Here is a 19,470-nt window from a genome sequence, read left to right on the forward strand (position 1 = left end):
TATAACTTGGCACACAAGTAGACTACACTAAGATACATAGAATAGTGTATCGGTTTTTGATTTTAATGAACGGTGTTGCCATGGTTACTAAAAATAGAATTTCCTGTGAAATTCCTTTAAAACACTATTCCTTCTACAGTTTTGGTCTGATTTCAATATAACTTGGCACACAAGGAGACTACACTAAGATACTTAGAATAGTGCATCGGTTTTTGATTTCGGTGAACGGTGTTACCATGGTTACTAAAAATAGAATTTTCTGTGAAATTACTATAAAACGCTACTCCTTCTACAGTTTTGGTCTGATTTCAATATAACTTGGCACACAAGTAGACTACACTAAGATACATAGAATATTCCATCGGTTTTTGATTGCGATGAACGGTGTTACCATGGTTACTAAAAATAGAATTTTCTGTAAAATTCCTTTAAAACTCTACTCCTTCTACAGTTTTAGTTTGATTTCAAAATAAGTTGGCACACAAGAAGACTATACAAAGATACATAAAATAGTGCAATGGTTTTTGATAAGTACAAACCAGTAGAGCTACAGTCTCGACAGAGACTTCTGGTTGATTAACTTCGTATGTAAGAGACCCCACCTAATTTTAGAAGAATAAGATTTATAGTTACATGTAGAGGAAAGTCACTAGAAACATAATTGTATACACATTGGCTGAAATTCTCGACTCAATAAGAATGCATGCATTATTTTTGGAAAATGATTTTTCATTTTTTTTTTTGGTTCTTTATAGCATATATTTTATCATCATCGGATACCCAAGGATGATCTCATCTTCACTCATCACCGGGTGATAAGTAAAGACGAGATCACTCGTGGATTTCCGACGATGATAGTTTATTTGTAACGCCACATTCTAATGCATTTGAAAAAGAGATTTTACATAATATTTACAAAATATTTTCACCAACAGAAAAAATGAAGGGATATCAATATGAATTTCAGAAATGCAAAAATTATAATTTCTTTATTTTCTGGAGTATTAAGAAATGCATTGAGGGAAAGAAAAAGAAAAACACAAGCTATGTTGAATTACGATATAAAACCATGTGCCAGAACATTTTCTTTCTTTTACAATTCAATTAACTGCAAGCAAACTAAATGTTAAAAAGAGAATTGATTACGTACAGACTGTATTGAGAATGTCTTAATAAATATTTTATTAGGAAATGCCGTTAAACCAATTGAAAAAAATAATAAATAATGCTATGAATTAGATAGTCGGATTCAGCTGGGTGCGTAGGATTCTAAAATAAATTATATCATATTTAGCCAGCGAGGTAGCTTTATATACATGTATGCTGACTTAAGAAGCCCCCCCCCCCCCCCTCAATCTAACAACCAAGTTATATGATAAACGTGACGACTTTAAATTTTCTATCGTCAACTTCCCGTAAACGTTTAAAGTCATAATTTCTTTAGTTCTATGGTCGATACAATGACCTTGTCAGCAAATACAATTGCTCATTGAGTCAAAAGCTGACTGACGTTTTTCATATCAATTGTTAGTCCATTTTTTATACACTGAATTGATGACGGATTTTCCCGTTATTTCACGATCATGACATTGAGCACACGGCGAGTGTGACTGGTCAGCAGGGGATGCTTATTCCTCCATGGCACCTGAGCCCACTTCTGATGTTTCGGAGGTCCGTGTTTGCTCTGCTCCCACTTTGTATTGTTTTATGGACTTTGATATTGAATACTGTTCGTTATCTCCATATCCTTCCAAGAGCCCGAAAGATAAAAAATAAGGGCAGATACTAGTTTGACAAGGCTCCAATGGGTCATAAGTTGTAATGATGGCAATGCTAAGCGAAAAAGCTAGTCTCTCCCGGTAACACAGCAATAACGTGCACAGTTTGAGGGCGGATGATTGCACAGTTTGAGGGCGGCGTCTTTACACATTTTAAATAGCGCACAAGTTCCCACACGACACATATTGACAGTTACCGGGCACAAAGCAGAATCTAGCTTTAAAATGTATACTGGATATACAGAACTAAAAATACAGAGAAACACATGTCTCATGCTATAAGCCGCAGCAGGGGTTTCAGAGTTGTGAATGCAGAAAATGAGCCTCCTCGCAAAGTCGTCCTATTAGCCAATCAACTCGATTGTGAAATTCTGAAAAAAGCCTAATATGGTAGATTTGAGATACTGGAATTTGATGGTATCGTTTTTCTCTCCGCTACACAGCCGAGATCGAGGGAAAACGATGATATAAACTTACCACTGCTTATTGCATTGAAAACAGAGAGTATTAACAGGCAATAACAGCACACACAACACACAAAACTGGCGCCTCGCTATCGCTAAACCGGAAAAAACGTGCTAGACCTGTTGGTTGGGTTCCGGTGAAATTCGACCCATAGGCAAAAATGCCCGGTATCAAGAAACCACCACACTCCTCCCCATTTTGATGATAATATTACGATTTACAGTTGAATCAAGAAGAATTCAAAAATTAAGCATCTTAAAAAAAATCCATACTAACATTCATATATAAAACAAATATCACCACATAATACATGCATGCACGGATCTAGAGGGGGGTTGGATTTTTTTTCACTCGAGTTGACCCCCCCCCCCCTGGAAAATATTCCTGGATCCGCGCCTGACATGTACTTTTAACTTTTCTCTCTACACAAGACTTCTTGGCAGGAAAACAAGATAGGAAGGATTCAAAGAGTTTGGTACATGTATCCTCCTTGATTTTTTTTGCAAGTAATGAAGATTTTTCTACTAAATTGCCATTTGTTAGTTCCTTCTGACAATTCATTCCAAGTTCTTCAAAGAAGGTATAAGCTGCATCTGTTATGTTAGTCAGACTTTCTCTATCATTTTGCTTCCTTTTTATTTCTTCTCGGCTCTTCAGATCATTTGTGACATTCTTCTGATCATCATAGGAAATGCATAAGCTATTGAGAATATCCAGTTGTGACTGTTATTTTTCTAGTTCATTTTCTTTGTCTCTGTCAAACAAGGAATTTTTTACTTTAACTGACATTTTGTGCTTCAGCTTTGCAACAACATAACCTCCAATATACCTTATTTTACCCCGTCCAGAGGAAGTTAAGGCTTCAGATAGTGAAACTTGCTTCACTGTTTCCAATGGTTCAACTGTTCGGAGAGTTAGCTGAAGCACTTTCTTTTAATATTAAACATGACAGATGTAAGAAACTGCACTTCAGGTCCCTTTTCTGTGCATTTATAATCGTGTAACAGGGAGATTGTGACATTTCCATATTCCACTGAAGCTAGGCGTCTTTGGAAGGATGTATAAAACCTTCCAATTTCCTTTTTATTGTGTTTATCTATATCTGTAGGAAAACAGACCGAGTTTAACAGTTTAACTACAATGTTTTTTTGTTTCATAAATCATTCATTAAAAAAGGTATTTTCTTTTTAATACTTTTATTAAATTTGCAAATCTGGTCTTCAACAGGAGTCTCCTTGAATTCTCATAATACATGATTGAGAATAAGTTTGATTACTGGTAGCATTCATCAAAATGATCCATTGTGTCAATATAGTCCATTTCATTTTAAAAAAAATCAGAATCCATTTCAAGACTGTGTACCAAAAATTATTTTCATAATCACCATCATCATCTTCATCATCATTATTGCCTCCAATACTTATGGACAATTTTAAGATACTCCGCTTACAACATGATAAATCCAGAATGATATATCCAAGTGAAGCATTCTGATAAAATGAACTCACAGACTTAGGGTGAGTTTTACATAAACTGATGAAATTAAGAACTTGGAGTCCCTAAATAGATGTGGCCTACTGCCACCCCAAGTTGGCCAGCTTGGGTACAATCTGGTAATTAACAATAACTTTGTCTAACAACATCCCTTGAGAATTATGAATAATGACTGCAAATGCAACTTTCAAAGGAATTTGGATGCGTTTCGCCAATGTTGTTTTGTCCACTGGATCAAAAGTTGTAAATGTTGAAGACTTGACATTAGCGGTGAATGACTGCCTACTAACTTCAAATTTTACATCCAATGAATCCTCAAACACTAACAGTTCCTGTCAGACTATTAACTAGAGTGTCATGTATATTTTTAGTAACATTACATGGCATCCTATTTTTAATCATAAACGTTTTGGTGTCAAGAACTTACCTAAAAAATACTTTGATCCTTCAACTTTGGCATTGTACAGTTTCAAGTTACCCGGCATGACTTGTACTTTTTTGTAATTGAATATAATTCCAATCTTCATTTTATCTATTGATTTCCTGTGTTTTGATTGGACGAGAACACGTTCCAGAAAATTTTTACACATCGATAAATTCTTTCAATCAGAACTACTTTCTTGATGACACTACTAGGTTATCGTATAAACAATGAAAGCAGTTATTTCTGGGTCTGTTCTGGCTAAATAATGAATACAAGAAACTTTAAATTTAATTAGGGCTTAAACAAAACTGGCAACATACTAGACTGCCTAACTGATGGACGCCGTGAAAATGTTTATGTCACTGTCCGATCACGAGTGTGAATTTTAAAAATCGCTGTCTCAACGTTCATACGTAGAAAATAAGCTCAGTCTGTATCGTTTTGACAGGGAAAAGAAACGTACCTCAAACTCTTGCCCTATTAGCATCAAATTCATATTTACTTTCTATATTGTTCCTCAATATTTGAATAAACAAGTGCAAATTGAAGGCGTCGTCGGTCTGCAACTTTCGCTATGAGAGTTGTTGTTTATGTCAACATGGTCATGGTCAAAGTCGAACTATTCTGAAGTAAACTCGTAATTACGATATTTGTTGACTTAAACAACATTCGATTAGTTGTTCAAAGTTTATTTATCGATTGACTTAACATAAAAGTGCTTCGCACTTTTATTTAGTTTGTGAGTAAAATGTCAAGAGTTTACACATCGATAAATTTTTCAAAAAGAACGTTTAATCCTATAATATCAATGTCAAAGTTCCTGGCAAAAAGTTGCACAACTTGTTGATTATCCTGAATAGGTCGTGATAATGAGTGTAAGAAAGCTGCAGCATCATCGCTAAAATTTCCAGTTCCCAGTTCATTCTCACATTTAATTAAATCAGCATTTTCTTGACGATGTATAAGGTTTAGAACTACTGTGTAAAGAAATTCTTTTTGAAAGAATGAGTTACTAAAACAGTATTTTCCATAATCTCCATATAAAGTATTAGATACCGGGGTGAGCTGATAAAAATCTCCGACCAAAATGACTTGTAATCCTCCAAAAATTAAATTGTTTTTCCTTACGTTTCTACGTAAATACGAGAAGCGCTGACTTTTACAGTTACGGCTTACTTTTATGCTAGAAAAATGTACGGAAGCTCTTTAACGATTTAAATATTTCGCTCAACATTTAATTAAACGAAGATAACAGGTTATTTCAATTCACATATAAGTTGTCCTTAAAGAAAACAACAACCAACCTACCCTCAACTCCCGGTTTTCACTTCCAAGTGTCCCTAACACCATACCTATGACCACTAGAAAGGTTTTCTTATGTACATGTATTATCAATTCTGTACCTCCATACATGATACAAGTGTAAATGTCCAAGTAAACTGTCAACTGTAGAAGTCAGTGCTTCTCGTAAAAGTCCAAAATTAAAGGCACCTATTTAATATATACTCAACAAAAAAAGTTAAGGGTTATCAAAACCTTCATTTATAATTTCTACATAGAAGAAGTATATTTATTCAAAATAAATTACATAATTTCCTCTGTAAAGTTCCTACACATTTGATAAAAAGCTAATGGTAATTGTTCACTTGGACAGAAGAACAAGATTAACAATTATGGATACCCTCCTACTCAAAGTGAATTTCCACATACAGTAATTGCATGACTTGTTCAAAACTGACAATTATCCAACAACTCTCAAAACTTGGTATGGCCTCCCCTTGCCTGAATAACAGCCCTGCGTCGCCTTGGAAACTTCGAATGAGTGAAAGGATGGTTCTTTTTGGTATCTGATCCAATTTCTCTAAAAGAGCCACTTCAAGTCTATTGGTATTGCATGGAGCAGGAAACCGCTGTCGAATTTGCCTCTGAAGAACATCCCAGACATGTTCAATAGGATTGCGGTCTGGTGACTTCGAGGGCCACCACATTCTATAGATAGTCTCTGTCTCAAGGCACTAGTTCACTATGTTTGCTCTGGTTGGCCTTTCATTATCATCCATTAAATCAAATTCTGTCCCTATTGCACCCGAAAATGTTCTCGCAATTGGCTGAAGGATATCATCTCTGTATCTGATACCGGTCAGTGCTCCATTTCTGATGATGTACAACTCCGTGGACCTCTGAATCGAAATGCCTCCCCACAACATAACAGAACCTTCACCAAAGCGATCATGTTGAGCCACGTAACAGTCACTAAAACGTTCGTTCTTCTATCTCCACAATCGTCACCTTCCATCAATAAAATCCACAAGAATTTTGATTCATCACATTAATTTATAATAAATTTCATAATTGAAATTTCCTGTACTTACCTACAGTATATTATACATAACCCATAACTTGTTTTGTTGAGTATACTTTCAAACACCAAAATATCATGTTTTTTCTGGTGCATCTGAACTGATACAAATTTAAAGAAACAGTTTACTAACAGGCAAAGGGATAGTTTCTATAGCCTGAAAGCTAATTACAGATATATGAAATCAGCAATTACCCCAGCATGCATGATTCTGTACTTGTTTACAAGTATTTTTCTCGGGGCTTATGCATGTAAATATACCGCCTTATTAATCATGAAATAAAAAGGCTGTTTCTTTTTTACTCACCTACTCTTCCAATATTCTTTTATAATTCTTTTAACTGTATGCGTTTTGTCACACCCAGCCTGGCCTGTTATTATAAGATTATGGACATCTTTGGCCAAAGAAAGCGATCTGGTTTGGTCTTCGTCCATCAGCATTTTTATCATCGTAATCCTCTTACCTTTACATATATCGTATGCCACTCGGAAGACCTCTTCTGGTTTTCACCTTTTTATAAAAATAGTTGCCAGCGACTAAAATTATACAAAATGACGACATCCGTTCAGAGAGAAGTGAAACGACAGTTCAGTGATGAAAACTATGGAAAAAAAACCTCTAGATTTGCGCAAAGCCACAAATGAGCATTGCACCTAATTTATCAATAACATGTGAAAATACAGTGACCATCATTATACCCCACGCAACTAGTTGCGGGAGGTATAATGTTTTTGACCCGTCCGTCACTCAGTCAGTCCGTCAGTCAGTCAGTCCTCTTTTTTGTCAGCGCAACTCCTCATAAACCGCTGCACAGAATTTCGTCAAACTTTGCAGGTATTTAGGACACAATGTGGAGATGTGCATATTACCAGGAAATTCTGATTCCATTATTTTTTTCCGGGAATTTCCGCACTTTTTAACTTAGGGATTTGGCCATACTTTGAATATAGAGATGAACAGTTTGTCAGCGCAACTCCTCATAAACCGCTGCACAGAATTTCGTCAAACTTTGCAGATATTTCGGACACAATGTGTAGATGTGCATATTACCAGGAAATTCCGATTCAATTTTTATTTCGGGAATTTCCGCACTTTTTAACTTAGGCATTTGGCCATACCTTGAATATGGAGATGAACAGTTTTCACGCAACTCCTCATAAACCACAGCACAGAATTTTGTCAAACTTTGCAGATATTTAGGACACAATATGTAGATGTGCATATTACCAGCAAATTCTGATTCCATTATTTTTTCCGGGACTTTCCGCACTAAATACTTAGGTTTTTGGGCCATGCCTTTTATATAGAGATGAACAGTTTGTCAGCGCAACTCCTCATAAACCGCTGCACAGATTTTCATTAAACTTTGCAGATATTTAGGACACAATATGTAGATGTGCATATTACCAGGAAATTCTGATTCCTTTATTTTTTCCAGGACTTTTCGCACTAAAAACTTAGGTTTTTGGGCCATGCCTTTTATATAGAGATGAACAGTTTGTCAGCGCAACTCCTCATAAACCACAGCACAGAATTTCGTTAAACTTGGCAGATATTTAGGACACAATATGTAGATGTGCATATTACCAGGAAATTCCGATTCCTTTATTTTTCCCGGAATTTCCACTCTTTCCAACTTAGACTTTTTGGCCATATTTTGAATATAGAGATGAACAGTTTGTCAGCACCACTCCCCTTAAACTGTTGTACATAGTTTTGTCAACCTATGCAGATATTTAGGACATATTCCATTATTTTATCCCAAAGAGTTTTGCCTATTATTCAAGAAAATTTCTCACGACCCCCCCCCCCCCCCCCAACCACTTCAAATTAATGTTTGGATTTGTATAATGCCAAGAAATTTTGATTCCATTATTTATCTAGAAACTTCATTCCACATTTAAATGTCCTCATATGCAAGACATTTTGATGTGAAGATTTTTTTTGCAATTATTGCCCTTCTTGATCTATACTATTTATCTATTCATTATGTGTTTTACCGTCAAGTTTTGGGGGAGCGTGGGGTATGTGAGCTAGCTCACTTTTTCTTTCATTTGCAGATGGTTAGTTCTTTTCAGAGAAATAATGTTCTAACGAGGTGATGATTTTTACAAAATGGCGTCTGCAGAAGTTGTCAACCTTGTTCTGTCTAAGTATCAGAGGGTATGGATTCTTATAAAAGGCTAGTTTTAGCTTAAATTTTGGATTTTTTAGTAGTACATTGGAATACTTTGTGAATATGTCATAGAAAAATATTTTAATCAAAGTCAAAAAAGAACCCCTGGAGTACGGAAAACGGAAAGGGGGGGGGGGGGCGTCCCCAAGCACCTGTGGTTGAGAGCTGCAATTTTAGGTCTTATGCTCGACACTCAGGGTCATTGAGCAGTGAGGGATCTTTTGGGTGCCAGCAAGATACCACAAAATTTTCTCTAATTCTTAAATATGTTCACTTGAAGAGGGTTGTGGCCCTTCATTTGAATAAATCTGAATTTCCTTCAAGGATGCTTTGTGGCAAATTTGGTGTTAATTGGCCCAGTGATTCTTGAGAAGAAGTTGAAATAATGAAAAGTTTATACATGGACAAACAACTAGACTGATGCCAGACGACATTTGAAGAGAAAGGCTTACTTGAGTTTTCAGCTCAGGTGAGCCAAAAATGGTACCTTATTTCCTAATATTACATTTGCTTAATTGTTTATATACAGGCATGTATCAAGAGCATTTCATCACAGGATACAATGACATTGATAAGGGTTGAGAACTTCGTGATTGTTGCATGGAGTTGCTAATCAATTCCACTGCATCAGTGCTTCTACGTTGTAATTCCAGCATTTCCTCCAGAATTTTGATTTTCTTTGCTCTGTATGCCTCTAATTTAGCCAGCTTCTCTTTTTTCATATCTAACAGCAACTTCGATACTTCTTTTTCTATAAAAGCAAGGCTTTTTAAAAAATATGAAAATATTTTTTTTTCCTTCTAAATTCAATGGAAAGGGTTGGCCAAATGTGGAAAACAAAATACGCTGTAAGGCAATGTATTTTATTTGTTGGAATCAGTTTAAAATATGAATGACAAGGCAGTGTGATGGACAATCATCTGTATTTTCTCTTTTACAATCTAATTTTGAATTCCTCTGACTCTTTTTAGAAATTAAACCAATATAACTATGACGGGCCTTACAGAAATAAAAACAACCCAGGTTTGATTGTTTAAATGTTAAAAAGTAAAGAAATTGTATATTTTGAGCATTTGCGAGATCTTATGAATATTAATTAGTTGTAAATCACGTGGGAGCAATATCATGAATAAACTGAACGCCATTTCTCCATATGTCTAAATTGTGACTTGATATGTTCATCAAAATAAGACTGATTGACAGTAGAAACAGTGGAGCTAGTGTCTAACGGTGAAGTTATTTTACAACCACTTGCCATAATGTCTACTTCAGTAGGTTGGCAAAAAAGTCCAGGTGGTATCTTAATTTGACTTACCTTGGGAACCTTACCATCTTGTATGCCTACGATCGTTCCCCTGGTATAGGCTTCTTCGAGATTAAAGCTTGCCTACTTGTCCATTCTTACCATACAACCTATTTTCAGATGTCCCATTTGTCCGCATCTCCAACGCTGATAATCTTTCTGAGTACTTTCTTGTTTACCTCTATTGTACTGTCCTCTACCCCCACCTCTATATTGTTATCTGAGTGGTGGTTGCCATCTTTGTTCTGATTTGTTCTCATAATTATCAAATCGGCCTCTTTGCTGTCGTCTATATAGTGATTGTCGTCTTTGTTCAAGCTTATCTTCATAGCCATCAAGCCTGGTGTTTATTTGTTTTATCATGTGATCATTTTCTAACTGTCTTAGGGCAACCCGTAAACCATCAAATACTTTTATTGTATTATACTTGTGCCCTGAAATGCCTTGAGAGGTGGCTTCTTACGTCCAGTCCAAAGCATAGCAAGAAACATTCCATCAATATCTTTCCACTGTTACACTCTCATCCTGCTTCTGTCTCAAGCTATAAAATTCTGCTAACAATTCCTCCCTCTTACCTACACTTCCATAAATACTATCCAGTTTTAAAATGATATCATGTACTGTAGCATCTAGGTCTAGTCTCATTGCTACGTGTCCAGCTTCCCTCGATGATCTCCTTACTGCATTCAGGACTGCATCTTCGTCATACTTCTTTTTCAACAAACACTGTACTTCATGTCTCCATAAATCATAGATGGAATCCCCTGACTTTTGTTCAGTTCCAGAAAACCATGTGACTTTTGGAGGGTGACTCATTGTCATCTTTCTAAAATTTCCATTTTCTGAAACATCTCCACAGTTTTAGCATCTCCGTTGTAAAGCTTTTCTCCTTTTTTTTTCCTTCTTTGGAGTCTGTATAGTCTTTGCTAAGGAACCATTCCCGTCTGTTTTAGTATTAGGTTTCCTAGTAATGGGTGGATTTTGACCAGGACTAGTAAGTCTAGTGATTTTCCATCCTCTGAGTTGGTTGTAATAGACTTAAGTTTTATAGTAGTGGGCGGATTTTGACCAGGACTAGGTAAGTCTAGTGATTTTCCATCCTTTTTCTTACATTCTCGTTAGCGATAAAATTTTAAGTAATAAACTTTCCAAATATCTAAGCGATTTAAAAAAAAATTAAAATTTTCAGACACTAAGTTCTTTTTTTTCATTATTTCTAATTAAATTTCTGTGTATTAAATATAAACTAACTACACCTGAAAATAAATTACAAAATTAATAAATAAATAGGTATTCGATAATCCTTTCAGTTGTCAAAGTCAAAATATATGTCAACACCTATGGAAAATTACACCACTCACCCTAAACTAATCTACAAACTCAGTATAATGTTCTCTAACCCAATTAACCTATGCATTTATCCTCTCAAAATGGATAATTTCAAGGCCTCTGGGTCAGGGGTACCGGGGTGGGGGGACTACTTTGTCTAAAAATAAATTTATGCTTTGAAATCTGCTCTTTGATAAGCAATGGTGCCTCTTTTTTGAAATTGTGAATTTCGTGGCTTTTGGATTAAGGTAATCCGATGCGCAGGGTCTTAAAATCAAGCATCGAGTAACTGAAAATACTCACAAAAATGTCTCTGAATTCTCAAAGAAATGTGTTTTTATCCACAAGAATTCTTAAAACTTCATCTTTAAAGTTAATCATATTATATAGGAAAATGTAGTAAATCTCAAATAAGTTTTCAGGAAAAGTGAATAAAAACACCTACTATAAATTTTTAAATTCACACTTGTTGTATACGTATGATACTACGACGCCATATTAATTGGAACTCTTTTATTACGAAGATAACAAAGTAATAATCAATTCGTACAACAAATGATTCATATATGACATCCTCCTTTTTCTAGATAAAATTTTAACTTTAAAGATATAAATTTAATTCAATGCATAACGCTTACAATTGTACAGAGACATGTTTAAAATGACTAGACTTAAACTGACTAGATAATCAAATGACAATTGAATATGTAAAGATTACAAAATTAATGAATGAAATTACAATAATAAAGTGTTTTCTCCATTGGATCCTCCTTGGAATGAATAAACACAATATGAACACATTCACATATAACAGAATTTCACAGATTCACATCACTTTAGCCTCATGCACACAGAAATCACACGCAATCCTTGAATCTTTCTGGCTGCTTTATTACTCTGCCTGATCTGGTTGTGACAGGGTTATCGCACGGACTGCTGGTAAGTGAACACTTTTGCTGATCTGGAACATCATCTGTAGACTGAACGGTAGGTATATCTTCCTGTACGTAAGGTTCGACTGGTTCTTCAACATGAATTTGCGCTTTTGTCGGACGGATATGCTTTCGGTTTCTGCGAAATTTGCGTCCACTGTTGTCTTGTAGGATGTACGATCTTGGTGATGCATGATGGTCTGTGACAGTTGCTGGACACCATTTGTTGTTATTCCTCATCAGGACATTTTCATGCGAGTTGAGGTCTCTAAGTGGTGTTTTTGAGACATGCTTGTCAAAGTTGATTTTCTGCTGCCATTTCCTGGTTTTTAGTCTCATGTTGATTTCCTGAGTCATTTTAGGGTTATGTAGAAGTGGTTCCGCTGTTGGTATGTCTGTTTTCAACATTCGGCCAAGAAACAATTGTGCGGGTGATAATCCTAAGTCCTCAATTGCAGTGTTCCTGTAGGTTAGCATTGCCTTGTAAGGGTCCTTAGCCTTTCTTAGAAGATGTTTGACAGTTTGGACGGTGCGTTCTGCTTGTCCGTTGCTTTGTGCAAAGTGCGGGCTGCTGGTCTTGTGAAGAAATCCATAGCTTCTTGCAAAGTTGACAAATTCTTTACTTGAAAACTGTGGTCCATTATCCGATATCAATTGGTCTGGAATACCATATTTCGAGAATTGGCTCTTCAGGTGAGTGATAGTGTTGGTGCTGGATAAATTTTCCAGTCTGGCTATCTCAGACCATTTCGAGTAGTGGTCGATTGTGACAAGATAATGTCCTCCTCTGTACTCGAACAAGTCTGTAGATACTATGGACCATGGTCTTCCAGGTGTATCTGTGATGATCAGTGATTCCTTCGGATTCTGCTTACTGTTCAAAGCACAGATACTACATCTCGAAACTTCCTCTTCTATCTGTGATGCCATTCCAGGCCAGAAGAGTGATTCTCGTGCTCTCGATTTACACTTTACTATTCCTAAGTGTGATGAATGAAGAGTCTTCACCATCTGGTTTCTCATCGCTGATGGAACTATGACTTTGTGGCTTTTGTACAGAATGCCATCTATACATGAAATTTCTTCTCTAAAGTTCCAGTATTTGTGAATGCTCTGTGGCACTTCTTCTTTGTTATCTGGCCATCCATTTTGGACAGTTGTTTTCAGGGTTTGTAGTTCTAGGTCTTCAGTTGTTAGCCTTTTGAACTGTATGTATTCCTGAGGTGTTACTGCAAGATATGCTAACTGGTCGACTGAAATATCGAGCTCTAAGTCTTCTTTCGTTTCCGGTAAGAACGCTCTGCTGAGTGTATCAGCTAGGAACATAGTTTTTCCTGGTTTGAACACAACATTCAAGTCATATTTTTGAAGTGAGAGCAGTAGTCGCTGTAGTCTAGCTGGGGTCTGGTATAGAGATTTCTTGAAGATTGACTGTAGCGGCTTGTGATCTGTCTCCACTGTGACACTTCTTCCAAAAATATATTGATGGAATTTCTCGCACCCAAATGAAATAGCTAGTGTCTCTTTCTCTATCTGCGCATAGTTCTGTTGACTTTTGGTAAGGGCTCTGGAAGCGTATACGATGGGTTGTCCTTCCTGAACAAGTGCTGCCCCCAGTCCTTTTGAGCTTGCGTCAACTGTGAGAGTCAAAGGTTTGTTCGAATCGAAATACCTCAACACTGGTGCTTGACAAACCATTTGTTTCAGTTTCAAGAAACTATTCTGCTGTTCTTCGTCCCAATGCCAACATGTGGTCTTTTCTAAGAGCTGACGAAGTGGAGCGCTGACTTCAGACATGTTGGGAAGAAACTTCGAGAGATACTGAATGAAGCCTAGGAATGTCTGTAGTTCCTGAGTACAAGTTGGTCTGTTCATCTCTGTGACAGCTCTAATTTTCTCTTTGTCCGGTCTCACTCCTGCTGAAGTCAGATTGTGTCCCACATATGTAACTGTGTCCTTTCGGAACTCACATTTTTCTGCATTTAGCTTTAGATTGTAGTGTCTGATTTTGTCCATGATAATTGCAAGTTTCCGGTCATGCTCCTTGAGGTCTCTGTCCCACACTAGAATGTCATCAATAATAGCTTAACAGCCGTGGATTCCTTGTACCAGTTCTGAAATCTGTCGCTGATAAACTTCAGATGCTGACTTAATGCCGAATGGGAGTCGAGTAAAGCTATACCTCCCGAATGGGGTATTGAATGTACACAACTTGCTACTGGCTGCATCTAGGCGAATCTGCCAACATCCTGAAGTAGCGTCAAGTTTTGTAAACACTGTGGCTCCCTCTATCTCTGTGAGAACATCCTCTATAGTCTTTAACGGGAAATGTTCCCTAAGAATTGCTTTATTTAAGTCTCTGGGATCAATACATATCCTGACTTTGCCGTTAGCTTTTGTCACTGTCACCATAGAGTTGACCCATGGAGTTGGTTCCTGTTGTTTGATGACAACACCTTCACGTTCCATGCGGTCTAATTCCTGTTTGACTTTTTCCTTAAGGGCAAGTGGTACTTTTCTTGGTGGATGTATGATGGGCTGAACATTAGGATCTATCCTGATTGAATGTTCCCCTGGCAGGCATCCAAGACCTTTGAACACATCCCCGTATTTCTTCTGAATGTCTTTTGGAATGTTTTTAAACGCTGCACTTCCTATGTCTAACGTTTCCTGTTTCACTCTGTTGACCGACATCCGCTGAATCAGATTTAGCGTTTCACATGCCTTTGCACCAACTATCGGTTTTGCTTTGATGTCAACAACCAGAAACTCAATGTTCTGAACTCTGTCATTCACTTGGCACGCGAGCGTTATTACACCTTTTGGTACAATTCTGTGTCCTGAATAAGATTTCAGAGTGTTTCTTGTACTTCTGAGTTTATGGTGTACGTCAATTTCGTTCAGTGTGCTGTACGGCATAACATTACACATTGCACCTGTGTCGAGCTGGAATTTCACTGGTTTACCATTTACGATAATAGTCTGTGTCCACTCTAGATCTTCGTGGTCTACAGAATTCACATGCGATTCCATCTGAATGCTCCCAGCATAGTATTCCTCTCCTTCGTCACTTGAATACTCATTGTCGACAACATGTACAGTCTTCTTAGTCCTACACATTTTTTGAAATGATTTGGCTTCTTGCACAATCCACACGTTTTTCCTTTGGCTGGACATGAGTCTTTTCCATGCTTGTATCCACAGCGTGTACACATTTTCTGATCATCACTATGTTTTCTCTGTTTAGTTTCACTGAAGTTTTGTCTCTTTACAGTGTCATAACTATGAGAGTGTTTGGATGACTTCTTATAAGATTTCTTTATCAAGTTTACCTTGGAATCCTCTCCAGAGTTGTGTGCCATTGACTTTGCTTGTGAAGTTGACATTTCATGCAGGTGAGCGATTTCCTGTGCCTTCTCTAGCGTAAGGTCACTGCCTACATTAATCAGTTTTTCACGTATTTTTGTGTTGTTGATGCCAATCACGAGTCTGTCTCTGACCATATTGTCGGGTTCCTGGTAGTTACACTCTTTCACTAACAGTTTCAAATCAGTTACAAATTGGTCAAGAGTTTCTCCTTCTGTCTGAGTTCTGCTATGGAACTTGTATCTGTTGTAAATAATGTTGGTTCTGGGCTTGACATAAGCTTCGAATTTATCAAAGTGTACCTTGAGTGTCTTTCGTTCCTCTTCGTTTAGATTCCATGTGGAATATATGTCACGTCCTTTCTGGCCAACCCAGATCATCAGATATGCGCACTTTTCGTCCTCAGTTTTCTTTTTCAGGGGTCCCGAGAATGCGAAGTTCACGTGCTGCAAAAACGATTTCCACTGGCCTTCCAAATCATCACTTGCCCAGTCCATGGCAGGCGTTGAACCCGACAACAAATCCATCACTCTCTCCCGTCTTTTTCACGGACAGGATAACCGTCGATGGCTTGTATTTGTGATACTGTGATCAGATTACTTCTGACACCATGTTGTATACGTATGATACTACGACGCCATATTAATTGGAACTCTTTTATTACGAAGATAACAAAGTAATAATCAATTCGTACAACAAATGATTCATATATGACACACTTGATCAACAAACACATTTTAGAATTAAAAATCATAGGTATCCAGGCTTTTGAAGAAATGTACTTTAATTTTTAGCTCTACTGGTCAGAGACCAGAAGAGCTTATGCAATAGTAATGCGTCCGGCGTCCGTCCGTCTGTCTGTAAACAATTTTTCAAAACGCTACTCTTCCTACAATTTTAGTCTGATTTCAATATTACTTTGCACACAAGTAGACTACACTAAGATACATAGAATAGTGCATCGGTTATTGATTTCGGTGAACGGTGTTGCCATGGTTACAAAAAATAGAATTTTCTGTGAAATTCCTTTAAAATGCTACTCCTTCTACAGTTTTGGTCTGATTTCAATATAACTTGGCACACAAGTAGACTTGGCACACAAGTAGACTTGGCACACAAGTAAACTTGGCACACAAGTAGACTACACTAAGATACATAGAATAGTGCATCGGTTTTTGATTTCGGTGAAACGTGTTGCCATGGTTACTAAAAATAGAATTCTCTGTGAAATTCCTTTAAAACACTACTCCCTCTACAGTTTTAGTCTGATTTCAGTATAACTTGGCACACAAGTAGACTACACTAAGATACATAGAATAGTGCATTGGTTTTTGATTTCGATGAACGGTGTTGCCATGGTTACTAAAAATAGAATTTTCTGTGAAATTCCTTTAAAACGCTACTCCTTCTACAGTTTTGGTCTGATTTCAATATAACTTGGCACACAAGTAGACTACAATAAGATACATAGAATAGTGCATCAGTTTTTGATTTCGATGAACGATGTTGCCATGGTTACTAAAAATAGAATTTTCTGTGAAATTCTTTTAAAACGCTACTCCTTCTACAGTTTTGGTCTGATTTCAATATAACTTGGCACACAAGTAGACTACACTAAGATACATAGAATAGTGCATCGGATTTTGACTTCGATGAACGGTGTTGCCATGGTTACTAAAAATAGAATTTTCTGTGAAATTCCTTTAAAATGCTACTCCTTCTACAGTTTCAGTTTGATTTCAAAATAAGTTCGCACACAAGTAGACTACACAAAGATACATAAAATAGTGCAATGGTTTTTGATAAGTACAAACCAGTAGAGCTACAGTCTCGACAGAGACTTCTGGTTTTCTATTTACTCCAATCATTTTACAATGCATAGTGTATAAAGACTTTCCTGTCGTTGCATAACACCACAAGTCACTTCTAATTTCATATAATGTCAATAAAGATTGGTATTTATGATAAGATTTTTAAAAAATACTCAACTTTTTACAATATTTAATTTTAAAACACTTTTAGGGGATAAAAATTTCGATTTTTAGCTCTACTGGTCAGAGACCAGAAGAGCTTATGCGATAGTAATGCGTCCGGCGTCTGTCTGTCTGTCTGTCAGACAGTTTTTGATTTCGATGAACAGTGTTGCCATGGTTACTAAAAATAGAATTTTCTGAGAAATTCCTTCAAAACGCTACTCCTTCTACAGTTTTGGTCTGATTTCAATATAACTTGGCACACAAGTAGACTACACTAAGATACATATAATAGTGCATCGGTTTTTGATTTCGATGCACGGTTATACCATGGTTACTAAAAATAGAATTTTCTGAGAAATTCCTTTAAAACGCTACTCCTTCTACAGTTTTGGTCTGATTTCGATATTACTTGGCACACAAGTAGACTACACTAAGATACATAAAATAGTGCATCGGTTTTTGATTTCGATGAACGATGTTGCCATGGTTACTAAAAATAGAATTTTCTGTGAAATTCCTTTAAAACGCTACTCCTTCTACAATTTTAGTTTCATTTCAATAGCACTTGGCACACAACTAGACTACACTAAGATACATAAAATAGTGCATCGGTTTTTGATTTCGATGAGCGGTGTTGCAATGGTTACTAAAAATAGAATTTTCTGAGAAATTCCTTTAAAACGCTACTCCTTCTACAGTTTTGGTCTGATTTCATTATCACTTGGCACACAAGTAAACTACACTAATTTACATATAATAGTGCATCGGTTTTTGATTTCAATGCACGGTGTTGCCATGGTTACTAAAAGTAGAATTTTCTGTGGAATTCCTTTAAAATGCTACTCCTTCTACAGTTTTGGTCTGATTTCAATATAACTTATCACACAAGTAGACTACACTAAGATACATAATTCTGTGCATCGGGTTTTGATCAGTACAAACCAGTAGAGCTACAGTCTCGATAGAGACTTCTGGTTTAAGACCTAAGAACTTCAAATAACCTTGAAGCACATTGAGAGGCATAAAATGAAAATTGTTGCACGAAAAGATTTAATTTTCAAGCTTCATTTTTGGTATTTTTGAATTTAATTCTAAATTTAGGAGTTATCCTTAATGGCTGAAGATCGGAGTACCATAAACACAAACCAAATTCAGTTGCTGGAAAGTTTTGCTGCATGATACTCAGGTGACCTATGAGGCTCGTGGGCCTCTTGTTAACTATGAAAGATTCTTGGATCTGAACATGACATATAATTTAAATGCTTAACTTGTACTGGTCTGTTACTTACATGATTGAAGTTCATTTTAAGCTCTTCTGGTCAGAGACCAGAAGAGCTTATGCGGTAGTAATGCGTCCGGCGTCCGTCCGTCTGTCTGTCTATAAAAAATTTTCAAAACGCTACTCCTCCTACAGATTTGGTTTGATTTCAATATAACTTGGCACACAAGTAGACTACACTAAGATACATAATTCTGTATATCGGTTTTTGATTTCGGTGAATGGTGTTACCGTGGTTACTAAAAATAGAAATTTCTGTGAAATTCTTTCAAAATGCTACTCCTCCTACAGTTTTGGTCTGATTTCAATATAACTTGGCACACAAGTAGACTACACTAAGATACATAATTCTGTATAGGTTTTTGATTTCGATGAACGGTGTTGCTGTTGTTACTAAAAATAGAAATTTCTGTGAAATTCTTTTGAAATGCTGTCTCCAACGAATCTTGGTGTGATTTTAAAATTCTGTATATCGGTTTTTGATTTTCATGAACGTTGTGGCTGTTGTTATTAAAATAGAAATTTCTGTGAAATTCTTTTAAAATGCTATGTCTCCTATAGTTCTGATCTGATTTCAATTTAACCTGG

This window comes from Saccostrea cucullata, unplaced genomic scaffold, assembly GCF_032062105.1.
Source record: "Saccostrea cucullata isolate Sc308-1 unplaced genomic scaffold, CSIRO_AGI_Scuc_v1 ctg4120, whole genome shotgun sequence".
NCBI lineage: Eukaryota > Metazoa > Mollusca > Bivalvia > Ostreida > Ostreidae > Saccostrea > Saccostrea cuccullata.